Source organism: Nannobrachium achirus, assembly GCF_963921795.1.
Source record: "Nannobrachium achirus genome assembly, chromosome: 17".
In the NCBI taxonomy this organism is placed as follows: domain Eukaryota; kingdom Metazoa; phylum Chordata; class Actinopteri; order Myctophiformes; family Myctophidae; genus Nannobrachium; species Nannobrachium achirus.
Window position 1 is genome coordinate 3,514,175 of NC_137824.1, and position 14,408 is coordinate 3,528,582.

Below are 14,408 nucleotides of genomic sequence, written 5' to 3' on the forward strand. Positions count from 1 at the left end.
GGTGGTGACTTTGGTCAGTCAAATGCACTAGAATCAGACCATTACACAAACAATTCACATTCATTGAAATCCTTGACCCTTTATAATAACATTGCTATTTCTAACATGTAGGCATATAAATGTATGTTTAAGGATTGGATTGTTATTTGAACTGGGTGATTCAAAGTAGATTGGGTTTATTTTGTATTGTAGCGACCCTGCAGGAACGTTCCCACTTCCCGGTAGGGGTTTCCTACGGTCTCGTTTTACACTGAGCACCCACTACTGTGGGCGACGCCTCCTTTTCTTCATTGGCTGTTGATTTGTGAAAAAAATCACAGGGCAACGCCCCTGCAGACCAGGTTTCAATGCGAATCCCTCCAGACTAGGCACTTCATGCATTGCAAGTAGGTCTGTAAAATTTCCTCTCCCCCATCTCAGAGAGAGATGGTGAGGGACCATAAAACTCTTATCAGCATCCTTCATCTGCTAAGGAATGTGTTGCACTGTGAGCCACTTCTCTTTTTCTTTGTGAGTGAAATAACATGCACTTTGAGTCTGTGTGGGTTCTTGGTGGGGGTGTTTCCACGTGGGACAGTCCGGGTGACAACAATGGTTTGACCCGTCCAGGGGAGGTCCCCATTTTATAAAAGGTTTTAAGAAGTCATGTACTGACCAAGCCTAGTCAGATTCTGAAATTATACCAAGCCGTGCCGACCTACCAGGAGGTCCGAACCAAAGCATCTCTGGATAAGCCAATGGTAGCTATGCCTGTAACGTATGTTAGTGTGTATTATCTGTGCTGTAGTGTTATGTACTGTATGAAACTAATGCATCTGTATGTGTATCATTGTGCTTTTTCGTGTTTCAATAATGTTTAGTAATAATACCTGTTGCATTTGGGGTGGTAAAGTTCTATGGGGGCTTTTATTTCCAAATATAGTGTTAGTTAGGTCAATATAACCTTTATCTCGAAGTCTAAGCATTAAAGAGTAAGTCTAGCCATGGTGCAGGCAAAAATACCTCATATAACTAATGTAATAGGCTGAGATTCTGTAGTAAGTGTTTGTGTTTGTTTGTGACCTACCAAATAAAGACTAAAAGGCACACTAGTATCGTTATTGAGACAATTAACATTATATTAAACCAATTGCTGAGTATTAACCTCTTGAACCCCATTGCCCCCGCCGGCGGGGGCAAAAGGTGTTGACCTCTGAACAGCTGTCAATAAATGTCAATAAATCAATAGAGACCAAATAAAAGTACAATTTCATTGTTGATTATTGTTACAGTGGTCCTACAGTATAGTAATCAGCTGCCATTGTACTTTTCATCCATACATTACTCATATTACAGTGTTATTACTACTTATTGTTACTCGTTTTTATCATTTTTCACCCTATACTTTAACATTACTAATATTACAGCACTACTCTCACTAAAACATCTGTAGAGTTTACATAGTTTGGAATATATTCATACAATTTTGCCTATCAATTGATGACACCTTGGTGAACAATTTCTCTATTCAATATTTATGTTTTCAATGAGGTCTTGAGGCTCATTCACTATTCAGAAGGCAAATTTTCCATAGGCGGAGGTCTTTTTCAATCCTCTTTTCCTAGCTAAATAATCACAGCAGGACAATTTGGTAAGAAAAATGTGATGTTTTACACTGCATTTGTGAATTTTCAGGGGTTAGCTGACATTTGGTGGGACAAGATTAGCCACAATCATTGTAGTTTTGTGTCCACAACTGTTCCAATTTGGGCATACATTTTAGGCGGATTTTTCCCCTGGACCCCCCTGGGGCTTACAGACAAACTATTCCAGAGGTGTCCGTCCGACGGGGGGCTTAGCTTGTTCACAAAAGGTGGATTTGGCTAAAAAAACGTACAGTGTGTGTGTGTGTGTGTGTGTGTGTGTGTGTGTGTGCCGCCGTGCTAGGCGAGAGTGAGGACAGAGCTGGCCAGCAGAGATGGGATTTATGGCTATTTGAAGTGAGCTGGATCTCTGAAATTGAGTACTTTTCCCACCACTGTTCATTAGAAAGGAACGGCTCCCTACTGTGAACCGAATCATATCGTTCATTTCAAAGAGCCGTTCAAAAGACTTGATTCGTTCGCGAACGTCACATCTCTACTGGCCAGCCCCACGGAGTTAGAGCGCAGCTGCCCTTCTCAGTGAAAACATTGTATTTTCCATTTCAACCATAAAACATAAACAAGCATATTCACATGAACAATGGGGAAGTAACAACCAGTAACCACCGGAAATATAATTTTTATATCCACAGATTTATATATAAATTTGTGTCTTTAGCTTTAGCTTTAGTGCTAGCCCAGCTAGCCCTGTGGGAGCAGAGAAGTCAGACAACCGCCCTAGTTGAATCCACCCAAAAAACTACTTCGATGACAAAATTGACGAATACAAAAACAAACCACGTGACCTATGTAAGTTACTTAACAATCAATTAGGCTTAAAACGTAAAACCATATGCCACAACATAAACACCAAAACGGCCGCCGCTTTCATTTCTGACAAATGTGAAGTGGCTACCCATCTTAACAAAACCTTTACAACCACAGCCCATTCACTGGTCCAAAGACTGGTCGCCCCATCTGGGCAGTATGGTGTAGACTTTGTTAATAAATACTACAAAAAACTAGTGGTTAGTAAAGATAATTTTAAACTTACCACGGTGACAACTGATGTGTTTAAAAAATGTAGTGCCCTACCTCAACACAACCACTGGCCTTGATAAAATTCCTGATAGATTTCTCAGAGACTCAGCCGCCTCCATTGCTCCAATCATTAGAATCTGAAGGAGTAATATCCAAAAATGTGTCTTATAGTCAGTTTCATTATGTTAAAGTTGTACTATGTAACTTTTTTTATAAAACAAATCTTAAAATTCTCCTAACTATTAAATCACAAAAGTTTTAGAAGATCCGCGCCGTGAATTTCAGCCTGTAAAGCCTTCTCTGTATGTAAACTGAGATCCTTGCCGTGGACCGGATCTCGCGCCAAAATTGCGTCATCACACTACCGGCCAATCACAGCGAGGGTTATACAACTGCCGGCCAATCACAGCGCATCTTGAAGTGGGGTCGCTATGGCAGCCATATTTGTTGTCGCCCGTTTGTACCATCCCTTCTCTAGGTAATTTCGCCTACCAGGCAGGGTGAAGGAGTCCGTATCTCTGGAATTACTGAACGCACAGGAACAAGGGACCCCTTAAAAGATAGATCTCAGCGAGGTGGAGGCAGACGCGGGGGTCTGAAGGTACGAAAAACGTCCGAAAGACGCGGACGCGACCGCGGTTTGCTATAGGGCTAATGACCACTAGTTGGGCATCTTACACAGTATGGCTTTAAGAAATATAGATTTGTCGGAATTTTTTGGAGATTTGTAAAATTATACATTTTTGGAATCTTCAGAGCATGGGGAATCCAACAATCAATGTTCCCATTTGCACAGACACCTGCAAAGCCGCCATTTTGGACGTTGAAAATGGCCGACATAAAATACATAATTTGTGCTATCTTGGCTTCTAGACAACCTCTGAGTCAAGGAATTGAATGAGAATGATGGGTGTAAAATGTTCCGGACCCCGATCCTCTTTCTGGGGGGCTATCTATTTAGGGACCTCCCAGAAAAGTACGCCAGCCAGTTAATGTCCGATTTTCATAATATTAGAGTTGTTTTGTAGGTTTTAAAACATCCAGAGTTCATTTAATACACTTTTAAAGCAGCCAGAATAACCCTTCTGACTTTTGGTTGGGGTCTTTCCTCACCTGGGACCCCCCAGACAGACCCCTGAGCCTATCTCAGTAATCGCTCTGCTTCTGCTCCAGAACAATGTTAAATTGGATCATAATTGAAGCATACAAGTTGTAGCTGGGCTCTGAAAACAAAAAAGGAGTAGTAGCAAATACCAGGGGTCTTCCGGTCTTCCACGGGGGGTCCGGGACCCCTGGGGGGTCCTCAGAGTTACTACAGGGGGCCCGCCAAATCTTGATGGGATTTGAAACTTTGAATGTTTTTATGTATCCTGGGTTGTTTATGTATGATGGTTTATTAGTATTCTCAGTATTATTTATAACATTTTTGTGTTGGACAGTTATGGTTGACAGGTGTTATTGCAGGGATTGCAATAATTAAGGTATTGCAACTTCTTACTTTGGGCGCGCAGACTAATGTGTCCATTTATTACACTGCACTCAAACTGACAACACAACACACACACACACACACACACACACACACACACACACACACACACACACACACACACACACACACACACACACACTTCTTTGTTATCGTCACCCCAAAACCTGCACCCTATCCTCTTAAAGAGCTCGTGGTGAATTATGCCCAAAGACATTCACTACAATGTATGTCCTCCCTAATAGTGTTGACACTTCTAATAAATACTTCAATCAAAATCAATAAACAAAAAAAAAGTCTTTGGAGAAGGGAGGGCAAGACACCTGACTGGAACATACTGTACCCTCCGGGGACTGCCCATAAGTCCTACATCTCATTAGTCCTCATTTGGTTAGGGTTAGGTTTAGGCATAGGTTTACTGAGGTTAGGGTTAGGTTTAGGCCTAGTATTTTCACCAGGTTAACATTAACTCATTTGCTGCCATTTTAACATTGTACTGTTACTATCTATCCATGTTACCCATTTTCAACTGTTTTTATTTTTTTCTGCCGTTTTGTATAATGATTTTTTTTTTATATTTACATTTTTCCTAAATTCTGTTTTTGCATGACAATGTCGTACAGTAATGAAAATGAAAGAGGACAAGCTCTAGTTTCACCCAAAAATAATAATTTTGTATGTACGATGTACCATTCTATAGTTATAGCCATTTCAAAACTCTTGTTTTTTGATTTTCCAAGCTTGAAAATCAAATGAAATGGAGTTATTTAGGTTTTTGTGAAGGGTCTCTTTTCAAGCAGATAAGTCACTTGATATCTATCTTTATGACCTCAGGCCTTATCAGATGAGTGTACTAGTGTAATACGTGTAATTGTGTATAACTGGAATTGTGTAATAGTGCTGTAATAGGTCACCTCTTGCCCTTAGGGCGTCTTACTTCACACAAAGAGAAATACGCTTTTTATATTGGACTGGCCCACGATGGTCTGCAGTAGCCTGACACTTCAGTCCGCACATCACCCCCCCCTGTTGGTGGGTGGTTTGTAGTGTGGACTGAAGCTGCACATATTTTAATCTATTTCAAACGCGCCTGAAGAGCGGGCGCATTGAATGGGCCAATCAGGGTTGTATGCTTGGGGCACGTGAACTCTATGCTCCGGTCCCAGCCCCCTCCAAACAGAGCTCTTGAGCTCACGTGAGACTCGCTCGTGGACTCTGATTGGTGTCCTCTGCCCACGTGAGAGTCTAGTGGACTCTGATTGGTCCGTGAAAACTGTCATGGCGGAGTCAGACTCGACTCGTATTATTAATAAACTATGAAATAGTGCCGTTTCCTCACGTTTTAATACCATTTTGCACGTAAACATGCAGACATATAATAATTATGTTATGAGAAATAACGTATTTTTGCAATGTCACGCCACGTCGCGTGTGTGTGTGTGTATGTGTGTGTGTGTGTGTGTGACGTCAATAGGCTTTAGCCCGCCCACGCCGAAATAGAATCTGCCCTGGTAATCTCAGACTCTCCCGGAGTGAAACGTAGTGAACGTAGTGTGAGATGTCTGGCGCTCGCAGTCAGGCAAGGTCTGCAGTACCTCCTCACGCACGCACGCACGCACGCACGCTCACGCACGCACGCACGCACGCACACACGCACGCACGCACGCACGCACGCACGCACACACGCACACACACACACACACACACACACACACACTGTAGGCTATACACACATGTACATAATAGCAGATCTATATATCTATATATATATCTATATAGATTATATATCTATCTATCAATCAATCAATCAATCAATCAATCAATCAATCAATCAATATCTATCTATCTATCTATCTATCTATCTATCTATCTATCTATCTATCTATCTATCTATCTATCTATCTATCTCTATCTATCTATCTATCTATATAGATATACATTATATATATATATATATATAGCTAAGCAGTATAAGCAGGGGGGATGGTACCCCCTCCAATATATGTTACCCATTTTCAACTGTTTTTATTTTATTGTGACGTACGAAAAACTTGTTGAAGTGTGATCAAGTGAGTGTACAGTTGCCATAGGCGTTTGCTGATCCGGTCTGGTTATATACCCGATACGGAAACGTTTCTTGCATGTATGTGAGTTTGTAAATAACCGGATACAGTAGGCGGGCTTCAGAACGGATCACTGATTAGCCAGGATTTCACCACAGCGTATAGCTACAGGTTTCCCACAGGTGCTGCCCTGGCTGCTACGGAAACCGAAAGTTAGGAGCTATGGTTAGGAGTAAAAGTCTGGCTACGGGAGGCTAGGATGAAAGTAAAAAAATAACCCAGCCAATGAAACGATCGTCGCGCGTTTTCCTCATATTCGTTGGCCTCACTCTTCCTGGGATCAATCGTATGTTTTCGGAGCTTGTCATACAAAGGAGGCGACTTATTACTTGGATTTATGACACTGGGGGATGTATTTTTGCCGACGCGACCCCGCAGTCAGGCGTCCCGTGCCGTGGCTGCTTCGAGACAAGATGCAGGGCGCCTCACTTCACGGAGCTGACGGAGGTTGGCCTGGGAGAGTGGAAAACAAGTCTCCATCTAGTCCATTGACCTCTTTTGCCACCCCCGGGACCCCGAAATCGGTGGATATTCCAACTCTGAGGAAGCCGCGGTACGGTACGTAGATGTGGTGTGTCTGTGGTGGTATTGATTTAAAGCAAAGGTGTCGGTTCTGGGCCCTGGGTACAAGGATTCACTGTGGGCCCCCCATGAATGTTCTTCATATGGGGATTTAAAAAATAGCAGATCTACAAGCTTGCAGCGCGGCACTCGGTGCCGCGCTGTGAGCTTGTAGATCTGCTATTTTTCAATAGCAAAAGTATAAAATATCAAAGGCCCTTCCACCTTGGGCCCTAGTAACTCAGCCCCACGTACTTTTCCCCCCCTTGTGACATCCCTGCTAGTTGTTGCTGTTGTTGTGGCTGTGATGTCGCTCCTATTTTGTTGTGGAGTCTTTGAAATATTTCTGGGGCGTTATGGAGCTGTGAATTGTATTGGCCCATGGCAGTTCAGGGCTTTTCAAGTGAAAATGTCACGGGATTGTGTCTGATTTATTCATAATGGTCTCTAAGTTAGATCGAGCTGCACTGCCAGCCAGGCTGCAGCGGTGCGTGCGAAATGCCACCACCGTTCCTTCACTGTGGATTATGGGGAGAATTATACACTTTTATTGAGATTTATACATTACACTCTTGTTTTCAAACACACTAACTTTGATGTGTGATATTTTGGTTTCCCTATATGACAGAAGGCTCAAACTTTGTCAGGGGCTGGGGAAGAGTGTAATTTAGCATTACATAATTTAAAAGCACATTTACGGGATTTACGGGCATGGCAGGAACGTACAGCGGAAAATTTACGGGTGCTACGGGCATCGCGGCAAATGAGTTAACCAGATTTGGACTAATGGGATGTAGGAACAATGAAATGTCGGACCAATGCCATGGCACCTACCCTCCACTCTCTGAATTCCATCTGTTTTCTTCGATTGATGGAAGCTCAGGGGAATTTGTCAGGTATGACAAAGTAGGCATCATAATACGATACCTTAATACAAAAACTTTATAAATAATACTGAGAATACTAATAAACTATCAAAGTACAATACATAAACCCAGGATACAAAAAAACATTCAAAGTTTCAAATATGTATATATAAAAAAAGATCCCATCAAGATTTGGCGGGCCCCCTGTAGTAACTCTGAGGACCCTCCAGGGGTCCCGGACCCCGTGGAAGACCCCTGGTATTTGCTACTATTCCTTTTTGTTTTCAGAGCCCACCTACAACAACTTTTATGCTTCAATTATGATCGAATTTAACATTGTTCTGGAGCAGGAGCAGAGCGATTACTGAGATAGGCTCAGGGGTCTGTCTGGGGGGTCCCAGGTGAGGAAAGACCCCAACCAAAAGTCAGAATGGTTATTCTGGCTGCTTTAAAAGTATAATAAATGAACCCAGGATGTTTTAAAACCTACAAAACAACTCTAATATTATGAACATCGGACATTAACTGGCTGGCGTACTGTTCTGGGAGATCCCAAATAGATAGCCCCCCAGAAAGAGGATCGGGGTCCGGAACATTTTACACACATCATTCTCATTCAATTCCTTGACCCAGAAAACATAGGATTGGCATGTTTAATTAAGTTTCTAGGTTGTCTAGGAGCCAAGATAGCACAAATTATGTATTTTATGTCGGCCATTTTGAACGTCCAAAATGGCGGCTTTGCAGGTGTCTGTGCAAATGGGAACATTGATTTTTGGATTCCCCATGCTCTGAAGATTCCAAAAATGTATAGTTTTACAAATCTCCAAAGAATTCCGACAAAAATACATAACAAACCTGACTATTACATAAGTCAGCCTCCTGGTGGCGCTATAAAAGGCTCATGTGAAAAATGCAAGGAAAGTGTTTTTCCTTGGCCTCTAGGGAATGTGCTTTCAAAGTTTGAAAATGATCGGTGGAGTAATAGGTAAAACCACAAATCGGCCTGTTATAGCGCCACCATGAGACTGATTTCAAACATCTGAAGTGGCATTTCTTCCTGTGTGCACAATTTCATGATAATTGCATTCTGTGTTTGTGATTTGAGGAATTTTGTTCAAAACGGCCCAATCTTACAAACTTTGGAATCCAATATTAGCCAATCAGGATGGAATATGGAAAATCAGACAGATCCATGTCGATGACATGACTGTAGAGATACTGTCTACCGATATGCGTGATTGTTTTACAAAATCTGTAGGAGTACTGTCAAAAAATTTGTTTGACAAAAAACAGCCTCATGGTGGCACTATAAAAGGCTGAAGTGGAAAAAAAGCAGGGAAAGGGTTTTTCCTTGGCCTCTAGTAGTAGTAGTAGTAGTAGTAGAGTTTATTTGGTCATTTAAAAATAGAATACATAGATTTCATTTTCACATGAATTTTTCATTATTTTTTTAACCAAAAAGGTATAGGCTGAAGCCCATTGGCTTATTTTGCCTAAACTTGTCACGATCACTCAGATAACCGCAGTAAACTCTTAAGGAAAACAAAAGAAACAAGCAAAAACAAAAACAAACAAAAAACAAAGCTCTGAACATTTCTTACAAAAAATAAATAAGTAATAATGTATACTTATGTATATACATATATACACATACATTATATACAACCACAAAACACCATATATGATAATATATTATCATCCATTCTTTAGTGTTATTATATATTTCTGTAATAGAAAAGATAATCATGATAGCTCTCTATACTTTATTATAGTCTTGTATTTAAACATTTTTTTTAACCCGTATATCGTACTGCACATCCTTAGTTCCTTTTCACAGTCCTGCCACAAACTTACCCCTTTGACAGATATACAATATTTTTTAGTATTGGTTCTTGCCCATTTCGTTTCGAACATGCCTTTGTTTCTAAGTTCATATTTGGTTTCTTTGATCTCAAACAGCCCCTGAAGACAAGATGGAAGGAGATTATTGTGAGCTTTGTACAAAATAAGTAAGGTTTGAAGATTGACTATATCCCAGAATTTTAGAGTGTGTAAATCTATAAATAAAGCGTTGGTCGGCTCACAGTACTCTGCTCTCTTAATTATTCTTATGACTCTTTTCTGTAACATAAAAATCGGCTCAACATTGGTTTTGTAATTGTTTCCCCATACCTCCACACAGTATGTCAAATATGGAACTATAAGGGAACAGTACAGTAAGTATAAAGAGTTTTGGTTCAATATTTCTTTTGATCTATATATTATAGCAATAATCTTAGACATTTTCCTTTTAACTAGATTTATGTGAGATTTCCAGCTTAATTTATGATCAATTAGCACTCCAAGAAATTTGTATTCAAATACTCTTTCAATAGGTACACTATTTATCCTCAAAGTGATTTCATTATCTACTTTTAGGTTTCCAAATATTATAAGTTTAGTTTTGTTTAGATTCAAGGATAATTTGTTAATATCAAACCATGCCTTTAGTATATTAAGTTCTCTTTCCATAGTCTTCATGAGCTCCTCCAGATTTTTTCCATGGCAAAATAAATTTGTATCATCTGCGAACAGTACATAATTTAACAGGTTTGACACATTACAGATATCGTTTATGTATAAGATGAAAAGTTTTGGGCCCAAAACAGATCCTTGAGGAACTCCACACTGTACCTTTTGCATATTAGATTTGGCATTGTTAATTTGTACATATTGGTGTCTGTCTTCAAGGTAAGTTTTTAGCCAGGACTGTGCTACCCCTCTAAAACCATAATGTTCCAGTTTCGTCAGTAACTGTTCATGGTGGATCGTGTCAAAGGCCTTCTTAAGATCTATAAACACTCCAACTGTAAACTCCTTGTTATCAATCGCGGTGGCAATCTGTTCCGTTAAGCTCATCACTGCCATTGAGGTGGACCGATTTGCCCTGAAGCCATACTGTTGGTCACATAAGATGTTATGTTTATCAATGAAATGTTCAAGTCGGGACACAAATAGTTTTTCTAATATTTTTGAGAACTGCGGAAGCAGGGAAATGGGTCTATAATTTGTGAATGAGTGTCTATCTCCATTTTTATAAATTGGAATAACTTTTGCTGTTTTCATGCTGTTGGGGAATATACCTGTTTGGAAAGATTGATTACATATGTAAGTCAGTGGTTTCACAATAGAATGTATAATATTTTTTATTAGTGTCATATCGATACCCAACCAGTCAGCAGACTTTTTGTTTTTACATTTTTTCACAATATCAATTATTTATTTTTCCTCAACCTTCCTAAGAAAGATCGAGTGGAGATTATTTTGCATGGTGTCCTCCATTTTTAGAGTTCCAGCCCCATTTTCCTGCACCGCAATTTCATTTGCCAGATTATTGCCCACATTTACAAAATAGTCATTAAATTAATTTGCTATATCTATAGTTTTATTTATAATCATGTTATTTTCTTTAACAAAATAATTTGGTATCTCTGCTCTAGCATCTCCCTTTTTTATTATGCTATTTAATACTTTCCATATACCTTGGGTGTTACTTTTATTTTGTTCCAATAGTTTATGATAGTACTCCTTTTTATTTAATCTCATAATACTTGTTAGTTTATTTTTATATAACTTATATTTACTTTCAGCTTCCTTGGTTCTTAGTTTTAAGAATTTTCTATACAAAACATTTTTCTTTTTACATGCATTTTCTATTTCTGTTTATTATAAGTCATCATTAACGTGGCCAAAAACAGTTCACAGGCTTGGTTGGGATCACTAGTGGCATATATCTCGTTCCAGCTTTGGGCATTCAGGTCCAACTGAAGAGCAGCAATGGCTTCCGATGTTTTATGTCTAACAAAAGTACAAGTATTGGTTCTTAATTCCTTCTTTGTTATAAGGACATTTTTTAAAACTGCGAATACAGGAAGATGGTCACTCATGTCATGTAGTAGTAGTCCAGCCTCAATATTTACTTCAATTTTATTAGTAAAAATATTATCAATCAATGTGGCACTATCTGGGGTGATTCTACTTGGTTTTGTTATGAGGGGAAATCGATTATTACTGTACATTGTATTAACTCTCCTACTGCCAGATCATTTATTTATTTATTGGGTCTGGCGCCATCAAAAAGCGGCTTACCTTTGCGACGTTATAGTAGATAGACAGACAGACATTTATTTATTTTTTTTTATTTTTTTTGGTTGTGCAATAGTGCACTTTGGTCTGCCAGGCAGCAGAGGGCGGCGTCATGCGAGAATGAATGTGAATTTGCCTGTTATGTGTTGAAGAAGAAGAAGACCAGTCACTGGCCCCAGAGCCTTACAGCCAGAGGAAATCAACAAGGAAGTGAATTGTTCTCCGTTGATCTAACGCATAATGGATTTTTTACACCATCACCGCGGAAAATGTGTTTACAGTAGACGGCCGCGCGACCCCTCATCAGCTTACAGTCATCAGACGAACGAACCGAACGAGCGCCGTATTGGCGGTAAGGTCTTGCGCAATCGGGCGAACGTGAACGTTCAAAGCGTGGGAAGAGTTAATGAAATCGGTTATATTTTTATTCCCATTTGGATTCAAAAGATCCACATTGGTATCACCACATAGGATTTTGACCTTACCATCACTGACTTTATCCCACATCCTAGCTAAATGTTCATTAAAAATGTCCACAGAAGTTCCTGGTATTCTATATACATGTACACAACTAATAATGATATTCGATGTTTTTTCTAGTTTTATCTCAACTGTTACACACTCCAGAATGTTCTCTATAGTTTTAGACATAGATGTTATCTTGCTGCATCTTAGAGCAGTGTCAATAAACAAGGCCACCCCTCCTCGGACTCTTTCTGTAGATTTACTCTTACGATGTGTGGTGAACAACTCATACCCATCTAGTTGCATATCATTTGCTAACTCCTCATCCAGCCAGGTTTCCGATACAGCAATTACATTAAACTTTTTAAATTTATGTAAATAATCCTTTAGGTCTTCTAATTTATTATAAAGACTTCTACTGTTTAAATGTAAAACTGATAGTGCATCATCCATTTTTACATGGTTATTGAAACTATCCACTGTATAGTACTCACAGTTTGTACTTAAATTTCCGTAAAAATGTATTTCAGGGTCAATGTCATTCTCAATATCAGATGTTTTATATTCAGTGTTTAAGTTCTGGTGCACATCATACCCATTATACATTCTCAGCGGGTGCTCTTCATCATCATCATCGTCGTCGCCGTCAGACTCATTTCCTCGCGGAAACAAAAAGTTATCGGTATTCGCCGTCATTTAATTGGTCATTGTTTTGTTGATCGGTCCGATTTATCTGACCACAAACCCCGATAGACGGGACCGCTTGGTTTCTCCACTGCACACTGGCTCGTGTCCAGAAAGAGACCCGCTCTCCCGAGTCCACAACGTGGGTCCAGTACAATGAATTGATTTTGGCCGTAGTGGGGGAATAACAAATAAAAAAATAGAAAAATAAGTCCAAAAAAACGATGGATGGATGAAAAAGGGAAACAAAAAAAGAGAAAAAGAACATTAGTCCAAATAACGATGGATGCATGGATGGATGAAAAAAAGAGAAAGAAAACAGTTCCACAAGTAACACGATCACAAAACTCATCTGTATGGATCCAGGTCTTTGAGATCTCTGATGGTGATGATTTTAGCCTCCTCTGGTGTTGTTCCCTTGAGCTTTATCATCACTTTGCAGTTTCGCGTCCAAGTGCTGTGTATCTTGCCTTCTTTTTTCAGCAGACGTGCCTGCCAGGCAATATCTGCATTCTTTTTGGTGAGGTGCTCGTTTAGATACACCCCGGTTCCTTTCAACTTCTTTCCTTGTTTCAGCAGCTCAACCTTTCGCTTCCGATTCACAAATCGAATTATGATAGCAGGTTTTGTGTTTCTGTTTTTTCTGGGTAGCGTGTGGCAGGCCGCAACATCGTTGCTTTCAATCTTTATATCATTTGTTTCAAGGAAAGTTAAGACTTGTCTTTCCAGCGTCTCTACCTCCTCGGCCGGGGGTTCAGCGTCCCCGTCTCCCCCAGCCGCTACAGAGGCATAAGAACGGTGTTTAGTTTCCAGGCCAGAAATGATCACGTCCTCCATTCTTGTGTACTGCTCCAGTTCTTCAACTCTTCGCTCCAAGCCATCAATCTTTTTATCTTTCTCCGTTATCAGCGTCTTCAGTTCCTTGACCTCGTCCATTAGAGCCATCAGCATTGTTTGCTGTTTAGCAACAGTGCTCACCTCCGTGGACAGATGGTCCAAAGTTTTCTTAAACTCGTCCAGCTCTTTTTTTCCCGTCATTCTTGCTTCTTCGTCCTTGTTTCCTTCTTTGTTACTTCTCAGTTTCCAAACTTTAGTTTCTTTATGTTTAATCATCATTTATGTTCAGAGTGGCATCTGCCCTCTGCCAACACAACACCTGCGGCCGCCATCTTGATTCCACATGAATTGTGTCTAGGGAGTGTTCTTACAAAGTTTGAAACTGATCGGCGGAGTTACAGGTAAAACCACAAATCACCCTGTTATAGCGCCACCATGAGGCTGATTTCAAAGATTTGAAGTGGCATTTCTTCCTCAACCTAGTGGGAACGTGTGTGCCCGATTTCATGATAATTGCACTGCGTTTGGGATTTGAGGCATTTTGTTCAAAACGGCTCAATCCTACAAACTTTGGAAGCCAATCTTAGCCAAT